The sequence below is a fragment of the Macaca thibetana genome, chromosome 4, assembly GCF_024542745.1.
Source record: "Macaca thibetana thibetana isolate TM-01 chromosome 4, ASM2454274v1, whole genome shotgun sequence".
Taxonomy (NCBI): Eukaryota; Metazoa; Chordata; class Mammalia; order Primates; family Cercopithecidae; genus Macaca; species Macaca thibetana.
The window spans coordinates 104055963-104070888 of record NC_065581.1 but is presented as its reverse complement, the minus strand read 5'-3'; the positions used below and the strand labels follow the sequence as shown (position 1 = coordinate 104070888).

Here is a 14926-nt window from a genome sequence, read left to right as displayed (position 1 = left end):
CTGGGCGACAGAGTGAGACTCTGTCTCAAAAAAAAAAAAAAAAAAAAAAGAAAAAAGAAAAAGAAGAAAAGAAAATTAATATTTTCCAATCCTGAAAGTTTCTAAAAATTTATCTTTAAGCAATTTCACATTTTCTTGGTTAAATGGCAAAGAAGTCAGCACATGTGACAATTCAGTAGTATTTACTGTTCATAGAAACAAATGTTCTGTTTTAACAGATTCATTCATCAGCTACCTGGAAGGAGTATCTAGTAACAGGGAAAGAAAACTCCACAGGAGTTTCAGATACCCTTCCCCCCTTAGCATAACACTAAACATCATGCCACCAAAGTACATTTATTTAGCTTATGATAGAAATCGTGGGGGCAGATGATAAAAACAGTTAAGAATTATTGACGTCTGTCAATAAGGGGTCTTCTTCAGCATTCTTTAATAACCTGACTGCACTGGGTCATTCTAGGTAATTATGGAATGGACCCCAGGATGTAGCTGGGACCTTCCAGCCGGGATCCTTGAAGTCAGCTACAAGCCCATGTTGAGGTTGCCAGCCGCTGAGGCAGAGAGAGAGAGAGAAAGAAAGAGGGGAGACAAAGAGAGAGAAAGAGAGAGAGAGACAGAGAGAGAGAGAAAGATAGAAAGAGAGAGAGAGAAAGAAAGAGAAAGGGGGAAGAGAAAGAGAGAGAGAGAAAGAAGAGAGAAAGAGAGAGAGAGATACGTTATTTTATATACAAATACAAAAGCGTTGATGTAGTTGTCATAAGAAATATCAGACTTTTTTGAACTCTTCTACTTATTTATGGTTTTATTTTATTTTGAATGATGTGGGTAGGGGATAGCAGGCAGCAATTTGCCCCATAGATGAGTCCTCATGGCTTTGCCCCACCAGCTGATTATTGCTAATTTTATAGGGGCCACTCATTACAATGTAATAGGGGCTATTTCCTTCTATTTTACTGTGCCTAATAGAGAGTGGTTCAAAAAGGCACCGAGAGTAAGCCAGCAACAAAACGCAATTCCTGAGACCTATATTTGGCAACAGTGAAAAGCCAACAAATGGGTAAAACCTATCCAACGAGTCTGTCCTGTTTCCACAGGGTAACCAGGGCAAATGTGAGACTGTACAGTTTAGAACAAGACTGCAGGCTTCTCTTTTGGAATCACCATGTCTTGGGTCTCCATTACCTCGAGTACTTTCTTGGTCTTTCTGAGTCTTCCCTGCATATGTGCACACGTGATTGTCGTTAATGCTGCAACGTTCCCTCTTCTGGTAGTCTGGGATGTGTCAGATAACACCAACAATTTCTTTAATACAGTCCAGAGATGAGCCAATTTGGAAAATAATGAACTAAATTGTAAGATCTAGTCATATCCCTTCTTAATTCACTTAGATTTGATTTATTAATCCTTTTTGCATGCAGTATTTATGGGCTGATGAGGACCAGCTGGTCCAGCAGCTTCTCAGCCACAGGTTTCTCAGGCCCTGTGAATGAAGAAAATGGGCAACTGAGTAGTACTACACCCACCCTTGCGCCTGGAGCTCTTTCTCTCTGAGAATTTAAAATCTGCTTACAGGTTCCATATTCTTAATGATGCTTGTTAGGACTCAGAAAATGATATCTTAAAACGAAGGCCTCAGAAGCAAAAGTTTTTCTCTGACCTTTTCCTGACCTCCCGTTTCTGGCCCCTCATTTTCCCCTAAGGCCAGCCATGGAAAGTAGAAGTCCTCTTCCCCAAGGGGGGTCATAGAAAACAGAACTGCTTTTCCGCCAAAACCAGCATAAGACCAAAACATATTACTCTAATATCCGTTCCTCTGCCTTTTTGTATAAAAACTGGCCATAAAGAAATTATTTCGGCCAGGTGCAGGGGCTCATGCCTGTAATCCCGGCACTTTGGGAGGCCAAGGTGGGAGGATCGCTCAAATTCAGGAGTTCGAGTCCAACCTGGGTAACATAGTGACATTCTGCTCTAAAAAAAAAAAATTAAATAAATAAAAATAAAAAAATTAGCAGGAGACTGAGGCAGGAGACTGAGGCAGAATGATTGTTTGAGCCTAGGCATTGGAGGTTGCAGTGAGCCATGTGCTTGTGCCTTTGCACTCCAGCCTGGGCAACACAGCAAGATCCTGTCTCAAAAAAAAAAAAAAAAAAAAAGAAAAGAAATAAAGAAATGATCTGATCTACCTTGTTTGACTGTAGGTTATAAGAACTCTATTCCAGAGAGGGTCCTGCCCATACCCAGAAGGCAGGAATCCTACACAGAAGCCAAGAAGAACCTGAAAGAAAATGTTTTGCTGGGTTTCCCCACGGAGTCTATTACCATTAGCTCATATCCTTTTTGCTCGATCATACTTCTACACAGCTGTCCATACTTTGTTGAACCTAAGCATAAAAACGAACAGTTTCCCCTGTATCTTTGGGTTTTCATTCTGAAGCCTCCTATGTCCCATAAAACCATGATAAATACATTTGTATACGTTTTCTCTGATTAATCTGATTTTGTATCAGTCATTTTCAGGGAAGTCTTCCCCTTTGCCCCTATGTGTTTCATTCTGGGCTTTGCAGAGGCTGGAGCACTTCTATTTCTGGGTCCAGTGCCATAGCTGTTAGTAATCGATTCTCTTTAGAACTGGAATTGTCAGGTTGTTTCAGGACTCTGCTTTGCTTGATTTCCTTCCTAGGACACTTGAGAGTTTCGATACAGAGGCTTCCTTTTCTCCAGTTTTCAGAAATAGAGAAGACCTTTCCAAGAAAACAGGGAGGAAAAAGGATAGAGAAGTCATTCAATTTAGAAGAATAAGTAGATCTTTTCTCTATCAAAACATAAAATTACAACAAATGTAGTTTAATGATCTGAGTTGGCTTTATTGCTGTAAACCAAAAATAAAATTCTAAGCCCCCCAACCATTTGAATGGACCCCTCCTCTCAGCCAAAGTTAACCTGTAAAACTTATTCCAAAGTTAAGCTGTAAAACTAGTTCAGGCCATGATGGGAAGGGGGAGTTGGATATGCCTCATTACAATTAACATCAACACAGACCCTAAGACTGACAGAACAGGCTCTTTAAGTCTGATAAGAAACATTTACAATCTATTCTCTCTGAAGCCTGCTACTTGGAGGCTTCAACTGCATAAAATCTTGGTTTCCACAACCCCTTATCATAACCCAGATATGCCTTTTTAAAAAAAATTCCAGATCTTTTTTTTTTTTTTTGAGACTGAGTTTCATTCTTGTCGCCTGGCTGGAGTGCAATGACGTGATCTTGGCTCACTGCAACCTCCACCTCCTGGGTTCAAGCAATTCTCCTGCCTCAGACTCTGGAGTAGCTGGGATTACAGGCACCCACCAACACACATGGCTAATTTTTGTATTTTTAGTAGAGATGGGGTTTCACCATGTTGGCCAGGCTGGTCTCGAACTCCTGACCTCAGGTGATCCGCCCACCTTGGCATCCCAAAGTGCTGGGATTACAGGTGTGAGCTACCGCACCCTGCTTAAATTTCAGATGTTTAAGTAGTAACTGAATGAACTGCCAGTCAGAAAATCTTTGAATCTGCATATGACCTGGGATCCCCCACTTTCAGTTGTCACACCTTTCTGGACTGAACCAATGTACATCTTACATGTATTGATGGATGTCTTATGTCTCCTTAAAAATGTATAAAATCAAGCTGCAAGCCAACCACTGTGGCCACACGTCATCAGGACCTCGTGAGGTGTGTCATAGGCACGTCCTTAACCTTTGCAAAATAAACTCCTGAATTAATTGTGACTTGTCTCAGATACTTTTTGGTTTACATTGTGATTCTAGAATCGGGAAATACTTCATCCTACAAAACAGAGTAAGTGTTCCAATGAGCTGAACAGTGGGGGTTGGCTTTATAGACAGAAAAGGCTGAAGAAAGCAGATTGGTCATTGCAAAGTTACTTTCCTTGTAAGGCAGAGACAAGGAAACAAAACAATAATAGAAAGATAATGGATGAGTTAGCATCAGGTTACTTTTGGCTACCCTTTCTGTGTAAAGATTAAAGCAGAGGGAACTTATCATCATTATCATGCCAATTAAAGATTGAAACTGGCCTGTTTTGGAAAATGACTGTTATCTCTCCTGATTTCTTAAAGGTTAGATAACAACTTAGTTTAGTAACTTGGAAACACTGCATGAGTGACTCCCTTTTGATTTTTAGTCTGGTCTGTTGGGGCCTAGCACAGGAGCTTAGTCCAAAACAGTAGCCTTCTCCTTTCGTAGTTCATAAGTGTGATGATTGGGTGTTCATGATTGTGTGTGCGATGTGCCTCCCTCTAAACCTTTTTCACATGAAAAAGGAAAAAAAAAGAAAGAAAGAAAAAGAAAAGAAAAAAACTAATAAAGAAGAAAGGAAAATAAAACAATAGAGTCCTATAATTTTATTTAACAAATAGGCCATGGAATGGGATAAAATATTTGCATAACACAGATCTGATAAAGTACTGGTATCCAAAATGGGCAAAAGACTTAAAAAGACACCTCACCAAGGAAAATATAGGCTTACCTTATTTTATTGCACTTCACTTTATTGGGCTTCACAGATACTGCATTTTTTTTTTTTTTTCCAAAGTGAAGGTTTGTGGCAACCCTGCATTGAGCAAGTCTATTGGCCTCAATTTTCCAACAGCAGGTGCGCACTTCATGTCTTTGTGTCTCATTTTGATAGTCTTTGCAAAGTGCAAGGTGAAGCAGCAAGTGCTGATGGAGAAGCTACACTAAGTTATACAGAAAACCTAGCTAAGATAATTGATGAAGGAGGCTACATTAAACAGATTTTCAGTGTAGATGAACAGTCTTCTGTTAGAAGAGGATGCCATCTATGACTCTCATAGCTAGAGAGAAATCAATGCCTGGCTTCAAAGCTTTAAAGGACAGGCTGACTCTCTTGTTAGGGGCTAATCACTTTAATGTGGCTGGTCACTCTAAGTTGAAGCCAATGCTCACTGACCATTCTGAAAACCCTAAGAATTATGCTAAATCTTTAGTTGGGCATGGTAGCACATGCCTGTAGTCCCAGCTACTTGGGAGGCTGAGGAAGGAGGATCATCTGGGCCTGGGAGATCGAGGTTGCAGTGAGCTATGATCATGCCACTGCATTCCAGCCCGGGTGACAGAGCAAGACCCTGTCTCAATTAAAAAATAAAATAAAATAAAAAGAATCTTGCAAAATCGACTCTGCTTATACTCTATATATGAAATAACAAATCCTGGATGATCATGCATCTGTTTACAGCATGGTTTACTAATGTTTAAGCCCAATATCAAGACCTACTACTCAGAAAAAAAAAAAAAAGAAAAAGTTCTTTTGAAATATTTCTGCTCATTGACAATGTACGTAGTCACCCAAGACCTATACAAGGAGATTAATGTTGTTTTATACCTGCTAATACAACATCCATTCCACAACCCATGGAGCAGTGAGTAATTTTGATTTTCAAGTTTATTTAAGAAATACATTTTGTAAGGCTATCACTGATACAGACAGTGATTCCTCTGACGGATCTAGGCAAAGTAAACTGAAAACCTTCTGGAAAGGATTCACCGTTCTAGATGCCATTAAGAAAATTCATGATTCATGGGAGGAGGTAAAAATATCCACATTAATGGAAGTTTGGAAGAAGGTGATTCCAATCCTCAAGGATGACTTTGTGGGGTTCAAAACATCAGTGGAGGAAGTCACTGCAGATGGTGGTGGAAATGGCAGAGAACTAGAATTAGAAGTAGAGACTGAAGATGTGACTGAATTGCTGCAATCTCATCAACAAATTTGAAGGAATGAGGAATTGCTTCTTATGGATGAACAAAGAAAGTGTTTGTTTGTTTGTTTTGTTTTGTTTTGAGATGGAATCTACTCCTGGTAAAGATGATGTGACCATTGTTGAAATGACAACAAAGAATTTAGAATATTATATGATTGTAGGTGACAAAGAAGCAGCACAGTTGGAGAGGATGAAAGAAGTTCTATTGTGGGTAAAATGCTAACAGACATCTTTGCATGCTACAGAGAAATATTTTGTGAAAGAAAGTGTCAATTGATGTGGCAAACTTGAGTTTTTTCCCATTTTTTAAAATATCAGAGCCATTCCACCTTCTAGCAATCACCACCCTGATCAGTCAGCAACTACCAACATTGAGGCAAAACCCTATACCAGCAACAAAATTATGACTCACTGAAGTCTCAGATGATTGTTACCATTTTTAGCAATGTTTTTAAATTAAGGTATGTACTTTAAAAAAATACATAGTTCTATTGCATACTTAATAGACACTTACAATATAGTGTAAATGTAACTTTTATATGTGCTGGGAGACCAAAAAATTCATGCAACTTGCTTTATGGAGATGTTCACTTTATTGTGGCAGTTGGTACTGAACCCACAATATCTCTGAAGTGTGCCTGTATACCAATGGCAAATAAACAAATGGGATACTGCTATACCCTACTAGAAGGTGTAAAATACAAAACAGTAACAACACCAAAAGCTGGCAAGAATGTGGAGCAACAGAAACTCTCATTCATTACTGGCAGGAATGCAAAACGGTACAGCCACTTTGGAAGACGGTTTGGCAGTTTCTTAAAAAGTAAACATTCTCTTACCATAAGATCCAGCAATTGTACTCTTTGGTACTCCCAAATGAATTAAAAACATGCCCCCACTAAAACGAGCACATGCTTTATTCTTTATTGCCAAAACTTGGAAGCAACCAAGGTGTTTTTTAATAGGTTAATGGGTAAACAAACTGTAGTACATCCATACAATAGAATATTAGCACTAAAAGGCCACGAGCTAGCAAACCATGAAAAGACACGGATAAACCTTAAATACGTATTGCTAGGTAAAATAAGCCAATCTGAAAGACTACATCTACATACTACATCATTTTAATGATTAATATATAACATTGTGGAAATATGGAGATAATAAAAAGAACAGTGGTTTCTAGGAGTTTGAGGGAAGGGAAGAAGGGAAGGATGAATAGTTTGAACATGGGATTTTTAGGGCAGTGATATGATTTGGATCTGTGTCTCCACCCAAATCTCGTTCAATTGTAATCCCCTATGCTGGAGGTGGGGCCTGGTGGGGGTGATTGGATCACGGGGGCGGATTTCCCCCTCAGTGCTGGTCTCATCATAATGAGTCAGTGCTGGTTGTTTAAAACCATCTGGTGTAGCACCTCCTGCCCCTCTCTCTCTTGCTCCTTCTCTGGCCATGTGAAGTGCTGCTCTCTCTTTACCTTCTACCATGATTGTAAGTTTCCTAAGTTCTCCTCAGAAGCAGAATCCGCAATGCTTCCTGTATAGCATGGAGAACTGCTGGCCAATTAAACTTCTTTCCTTTATAAATTACCCAGTCTCAGGTATTTCTTTATAGCAATGTGAGAATGGACTAATACAGAAAGTTGGAACTGAGGAGTGGAGCATTGCTATAAAGGTACCTGAAAATGTGGAAGTGACTATGGAATTGGATAATGGGTTGGAAGAGTGTGGCGGCTCAGAAGAAGACAGGAATACGTGGGAAAATTTGGAACTTCCTAGAGACTTGTTGAATAGTTGTGACCAAAGTGCCAGTAGTGATATGGACAATGAAGTCCAGACCGAGGAGGGCTCAGGTGGAAATGAGGAACTTATTTGGGAACTGGAGCAAAGATCACATGTGTTATATCTTAGCAAAGGACTGGGAGGCATTGTGACCCTGTCCTAGGGATCTGTGGAACTTGGAACTTGAGAATGATGATTTAGGGTACCTGGTGGAAGAAATTTCTAAGCAGTAAAGTGTTCAAGAATCAGCCTGGCTGCCTCTAACAACCCATGCTTATATGTGTGAGGAAATAAATGACCTGAAGCTGAAACTTATATTTAAAAGGGAAGCAGAGTGTAAAAGTTTGGAAAATTTGCAGCCTAGCCATATGGTATAAAAGAAAAAACCCACTTTCAGGGGAGGAATTCAAGCAGGCTGCTTGAATTATATCTTAGAAATAACTAGAATAGATAACTTAGAAATTTGCATAACTAAAAGGAAGGCAAATGCTGATAGCCAAGACAATGAGGGAAATGCCTCAAAAGTATTTCAGAGATCTTTGCTGCAGCCTCTCCCATCACAGGCCCAGAGGCCTAGAAGAAAATAATGATTTCATGGGCCAGCCAGGCCCAGGGCCTTGCTGCACTGTGCAGCCCCAGGACAAGAAGCCCTGCATCCCAACTGCTGTAGCTCCAGATGTGGCTCAAGGACATGAAGCCCTGCATCCCAACTGCTCTAACTCCAGATGGGCTCAAAGCCCAAAGGATTCATACGGTGCAAGCCATAAGCCTTGATGACTTCCACCTGGTGTTAAGCCTGTGAGTGCTCAGAATACAAGACCTGAGGTTTGGGAGCCTCTGCCTAGATTTCAGAGGATGTATGGAAAAGCCTGGATGTCCAGGCAGAAACTTGCTTCAGGGGCAGAGCCCTCAAAGAAAACCTCTACTAGGGCAGTGCAGAGGGGAAATGTGGGGTTGGAGCCCCTGCACAGAGTTCCCAGTAGGACACTGCCTAGTGGAGCTGTGAGAAGAGGGCCATCGTTCTTCAGACCCCAGAGTGGTAGATTGACCAGCAGTTTGCACCCTATACCTGGAAAAATTATAAACACTCAACACCAGCTCATGAGAGCAGCTGTGGGGGCTGAACCCTGCAAGACCCAGGGGTGGAGTTGTCCAAGGCCTTGGGAGCCCATCCCTCATACAATGTGCCTTAGATGTGAGACATGGAGTCAAAGGAGATTATTTTGGAGCTTTAAGATTTAATGACTGCCCTGCTGGATTTTGGACTTGCATGGGGCCTGTAGTCCCTTTCTTTTGTCTGATTTCTCCCTTTTGGAACAGGAGTATTTACCCAGTGCCTGTATCCCCATTGTATCTTAGAAATAACTAATTTGTTTTTGATTTTACAGGTTCATGGGCAGACAGGACTAACCTTGTCTCAGACGAGACTTTGGACAGTGGACTCTGGAGTTAATGCTGGAATGAGTTAAAACTTTGAGGGACTGTTGGAAAGGCATCATTGTATTTTGCAGTGTAAGAGGAACATGAGATTTGGGAGGGGCCAGAGGTGGGATGATATGGTTTGGATCTGTGTCCCCACCCACATCTCATGCTCAATTGTAATCCCCAATGTTGGAGGTGGGGCCTGGTGGGAGGTGATTGGATCATGGGGGCAGATTTCCCCCTTAGCGCTGCTCTCATCATAGTGAGTGAGTACTCACAAGATCTGGTTGTTCAAAAGTGTGCAGCACCCCCTACCCTGCCCTTACTCCTTCTCTGGCCATGTGAAGTGCTGCTCTCTGCTTACCTTCCACTATGGTTGTAAGTTTCCTGAGGCGTCTCCAGAAGCAGAAACTGCTATGTTTCCTGTAAAGCCTGCAGAATTGTGGGCCAATTAAACCTCTTTCCTTTATAAATTACCCAATCTCAGGTATTTCTTTATAGCAGTGGGAGAACAGGCTAACACAGGTAGTGAAACTATTCTGTATGACACTTGTATTAGTCAATTCTCGCACTGCTATAAAGAAATACCTGAGACTGGGTAATTTACAAAGAGAAGTTTAATTGCTCATAATTCTGCAGGCTGTACAGGAAGCACAGCAGCTTCTGGAGAGGCCTCAGATAACTTTCAATCTTGGCGGAAAGCAAAGGGAAAGCAGGCACATCTTACAATGGCAGAACAGGAGGAAGAGAATGGAGGGAGGGCCTACATACTTTTAAACAACCAGATCTCGCGATAACTCTATTATGAGAACAGCATTAGCGCGATGGTGCTAAACCATTAGAAATGGCCCCTGCAATCCAATCATCTCCCACCAGGCTCCACCTCCAGCATTAGGGATTACAATTCAACATGAGATTTGGGTGTGGACACAGATCCAAACCACATCAGTACTGTAATGGTGAATATATGTCATTCACCATTGTATGTATGTGTAAATTCATACAATGTATAACAACAAAGAGTGAACCGTAATGTGACCTATGGACTTCAGTTAATAATAATGTTTCAGTATTGCCTTATGAATGATTACAAATGTCCCACACTAATGCACTAAGATGTTAACAATAAGGGAACTGGAAGGGGTTGTGGGAGGGTTGCATGGGAACCCATAATTTCCACTCAGTTTTTCTGAAAAACTTAAAACTGCTCAAAACATAAGTCTATTAATCAAAAGAAAACAGAAAGATAGATCTGAAAAGCGTGTGGGAAGAAAGATGCCATGAGGGGAGACAGGGAAAGTATGACCAACACAAACATGAATCTTTCTAAGTAACCACATGGCATATTTCTGATGTGGTGTTTCCTAGCACCCAGGAGTCCAGCAGTTTAGTCTATACCATTAAACTTAAATGGATTTAAGTTACTGGTCAATTGAACAGCAGTCTGGTGTTCACCATCTTAGGAATACTAATGGTATCACAGATTGCCCTCTAAGGGAGTTAGGGGAAGAAGAAAAGAAGTTTTCAACTGAGTTTATAGGCAAGGAAGAGAAAAGCCCGGAAGCCTTTGTAGTACATAGCACCTGAACAGCTCTTCAAATAAAACTTCTGAAGTTCTGGAGTTGTAGTTAGAGCTGTCAGACTTGAGCAACCTTGAAATAGAATGATTATGAGATTTAAGGTGGTGGTTTGCGCTGCATTGACAGTATTTATCCCACTCATCTCTGTGTGTGTGTGTGTGTGTGTGTGTGTATGAGAGAGAGAGAGAGATGGGAGACAGAGTGCCTGCCTGAGATCCAGAGAGACCAAAAGGAAGGATAGGTTATGTTCATCTTCACTAATTCCTTGAAGTGGCAGAGTCTTAACCTGATCTGGCTTTTCTTTTATGTTTATTTCATGGAACTACCGATATCTCTTAATCAACATGTGTTCGTACTCACATTTTTTAAGGCCACTGCCTGCTTCTTCCCCTTTTCACAGTGACATTTTTTTTTAAAAAAAGAAAATGTTGTTAATACATTCAAAATATTTCCTCTGTTGCCATGTTGCTGTTACATTGTTTACTAATTTTTTCTCCTCCTTCTTAATGGTAAAACTATCCTCTTCTGGATAAATGGAGCCTAATAACATTCATCCTCTGCCATCTGGTTTATCACCGGCTTGGAGACACAGCTCTGGGATTTTAGGTAGCCTCAGTCTGAAATGACCCAAATATCGTAAGAGCAGTCAAAACAATAGAGTGATCAATTTTTACAACTTTGTACCAGACAAGTTTAGAAGGCAACTGCTACTTTTTGAAGAATAGAAAACACGTGAATGTTGTCTTATGGAGAACCAGAAGGCTAGGAGAGGATGTGGTTCTTGTCCCAGCCAAATGTGTCATCTTGAGAAAATGACTTAACTTGCCCAAGACTCAAAGGCTTTATATGTAAATTAAAGACTTTTTACTGCTGAAAGGCAGAGGACTGGACCTTTGTTCTGTCCATATTTGAGGTTCTGTCAGTACCAGAATATAAGAAACTCTACCCACCCACATTGATAGATTTTAAATTTCTCCAAGGCACAGCTGGGTCATATTTCCCTTGAATGCCCCCACAGCTCATGGCACACTATTAGTCATCTTAACAGCTACCCTTTGCTGAACAATTTATGAGCCACGTACCTGCCTGGGGACTCAAACTTGTTGAGCAGCGGTTATTAGGAGAAGAGAAGGAAGGGAGTAGGCCACAGAGTGGGGCCTACAGCCTACCTATGGGCCTCCAGCTCCTGAGAGCCGGCAGCTCTCTGGTGTTAGCACGCACTTCCCAGGATCTAAAGGAGAGTGGGAGGGAGACAAAGGCTTCAAGATGTTTCTGTCCTCAGGCCATGCCCCAGCACATACACAGCTTCAGGAGAGAGGCAGCTGGAAAACTGTGTCCATGGCAGAGGCAGCTGGAAAACAAGTTAAGTATTTATGTTTTTTGTTTTTTCTTTTTTTCCTGAGACAGAGTCTCCCTCAGTTGCCCAGGCTGGAGTGCAGTGGCGCAATGCTGGCTCCCTCCCTCTGCCTCCCGGGTTCAAGCGATTCTCCTGCCTCAGCCTCCTGAGGGATTACAGGCGTGTGCCACCATGCTCGACTAATTTTTGTATTTTTAGTAGAGATGGAGTTTCATGTCGGCCAGGCTGGTCTTGAACTCGTGGCCTCAAGAGATCTGCCCGCCTTGGCCCCCCAAAGTGCTGGGATTATAAGCTTGAGCCACTGAGCCTGGTTCATCATTTTCTTCTAATACACATACAAAGCTGAGCTGTTGGGCTGCTTGGGTTGTGGATGGAGAAAAACATCAGAAAATTATCCAAATTAGGATGAAAAAGTTCAGTAAAAGGCGGGAGCAGAGATGGAGAGGGCAAGAGTGTGGGGGCAAGATGAGAGGGACTTTGGGGAGCAGCTGTCTTCATGACAGGCCTAGGGGAGAAGATCGTCCAACTAGGATTTGAGAATGTTTCTTTGTGTGTTATGGGAGTGTGATTCCTCTTTCTGGGCTAATCCCCTGCCCTGAGACTTCCAGGAAATGTAAAATGATTCTTTAAGATATTTTACATTCAGATTTTCTTATTTTCTGCCACCTGGTGCTAAAATGGGCTTAGGGATGGCCCAGGCTTAGGTTGAACTGGCAAGAAAAGCTTTTCTCAATAACCAGAATCAAGCGGCTCTGCAGACAGCCCTCAGTTTTCAAAGGATCTTGCCAATGGGAAGGATTATGCATAGTGATAGGCAGAGTTAATATGTAGCAAAGTCTTGCAGATGGTTGGAAATGCAGACCCAACAGATTCTTCCCTCATAAACAGTCCCAACAGCTTCTTCCCTCATCTCTAATGAATATTTACAAAGCACCTTCCCATTCATTATTCCACCTTTGTTCCCACGATAACCTATTGAACCCCGCATGGTAAACGAATACACCTCCTACTTAGTAGACAATGTTCAGTGACCTGCCCAATTCACGGAGCTAAGAAGGGCCAGACCTGGGCAAGAACCCAGGTCTTCTGACTCCATTTATCTTCATTTGTCTAGGCTCCTTGCCATCTCAATCTGTCTACCAACAGCAGCACCCCTTCATTCTACCTCCCTACACTCCCCTCCACCCCCTTGATCATCCCAGGCTTGAATATGGAAGTTGAGGTTTCAAGTCCAAGTGCAACAGGAAACATAATGGCTAAAAAGCCCAATATTTGCATGTTGCATGTATCTTAATGGGAGACATATAGCTTTTTCTTAATAATGGGACCTGGGCTCAGTAAATTTGGGGTGATATAACTTACCTACGCATTATAAAATCCAGGAAATAGGCCGGGCGCGGTGGCTCATGCCTGTAATCCCAGCACTTTGGGAGGCCGAGGCGGGCAGATCACGAGGTCAGGAGATTGAGACCATCCTGGCTAACACAGTGAAACCCAGTCTCTACTAAAAATACAAAAAATTAGCTGGGCGCGGTGGCGGGCACCTGTAGTCCAGGCTACTCGGGAGGCTGAGGCAGGGGAATGGTGTGAACCCGGGAGGCGGAGCTTGCAGTGAGCTGAGATTGCGCCACTGCACTCTAGTCTGGGCGACAGAGCGAGACTCCGTCTCACCAAAAAAAAAAAATAAAAAAATAAAAAACATAAAATAAAATAAAATAAAATCCAGGAAATAAACCACAAGATAAATACCTCACCCTTCCCCTTCTGCCACGCCTTACAATCAACCTGTTGTAGGAAATAACTGGAAGTGAGGGATTAGTCCCCTGAATACGTAGAACATTATCTTTTTTATTTTTATGTTTTAGAGACAGGGTCTGGCTCTGTCACCCAGGCTGGAGTGCAGTGGCATGATCTTAGGTCACTGTAACCTCAAACTCCCTCAAGCATCCTTCCACCTCAGCTTCCTGAGTAGTTGGGAGTACAGGCATGTGCCACCATGCCTGGCTACATTAAACATTATCTTGACATTGCTCCCTAACCGTATAAAACAAAATACTTCAAAATCATCAAGGCATATTTGGAATTCTCCAAGCATATTCAAAGTAAGTATTTGTCTCAGGCCTGTTTAGTATTTCTATCAGCAACTTGAAAAGTAATGTGAAAGGAATGTTCGTAGATTGTTCATATGGCCAAAGTTGAGGGAGATGGCTCATTTACTGTGTGTAGTTATGGGGAGGCAAAGCTGTAATGCCAGGAATGCAGGCCACATCTTGAGCAGCTTCTGTGTTCATCCAACATCTGCACCTCTCAGGCCCTAGACCTGCTCATTTCCAAGCAGTTTCATCTTCTTGGGTATCGTGGCCACATCCTGGACCTTGCTATTACTCAGGACTGCTTCAGCTCATACACTTCCAGCATCATGCTCTCTAAGCACAGTCTTTCAGTTCTTGCTTTCTGACTCTCTATTTCACCTATTCTGACCTCATCCACTCCCTGTTGCTACCAGCTTCCTTTCTTTCTACGTTAGTGAGTCCCACCACTTCCTACCTAGTTTCAAGTCAGAAACTTGGACATTCCCCTCCTATTCCCCTTACTATCCCAGACTTGAAATATTGAAGGAGTTCCAAATATACTACCTCACCCTTATGCCAGTTTGCCATAAGGATTGTTTTAAGCTGGAGGCAACTCAGAAGCAGTCAATGTAGAAAGAGCTTTTTGCCTTCTTCCTCTCTGTCTAAAAGCAGGACATACATTTCCCTTAGTGAAGGTGTTTCCCCTCCTCTTTCCCATATCAGAGAAGAACAACCCTATCACTGGAGACAGAAAATTGGCACTAAGACGGGTCCACACAAACAAACCTTACTAAAATAAAGCCCCAGCTGTCATTAGTTTCAGATCACCATCAGATCTCATAAGACTGATTCACAGTCATGAGAACAACACGGGAAAGACCTGCCCTCATGATTAAATTACCTTCCACCAGATCTCTCCCACAACA

The 14926-nt window shown here is 41.9% G+C and overlaps 1 pseudogene; it reads left to right on the top strand.

Moving 5' to 3' along the window:
* Window positions 1-4238: 4238 nt before the first annotated feature.
* Window positions 4239-4324, top strand: LOC126954109 (uncharacterized; annotated as a pseudogene).
* The last annotated feature ends 10602 nt before the right edge of the window (window positions 4325-14926 follow it).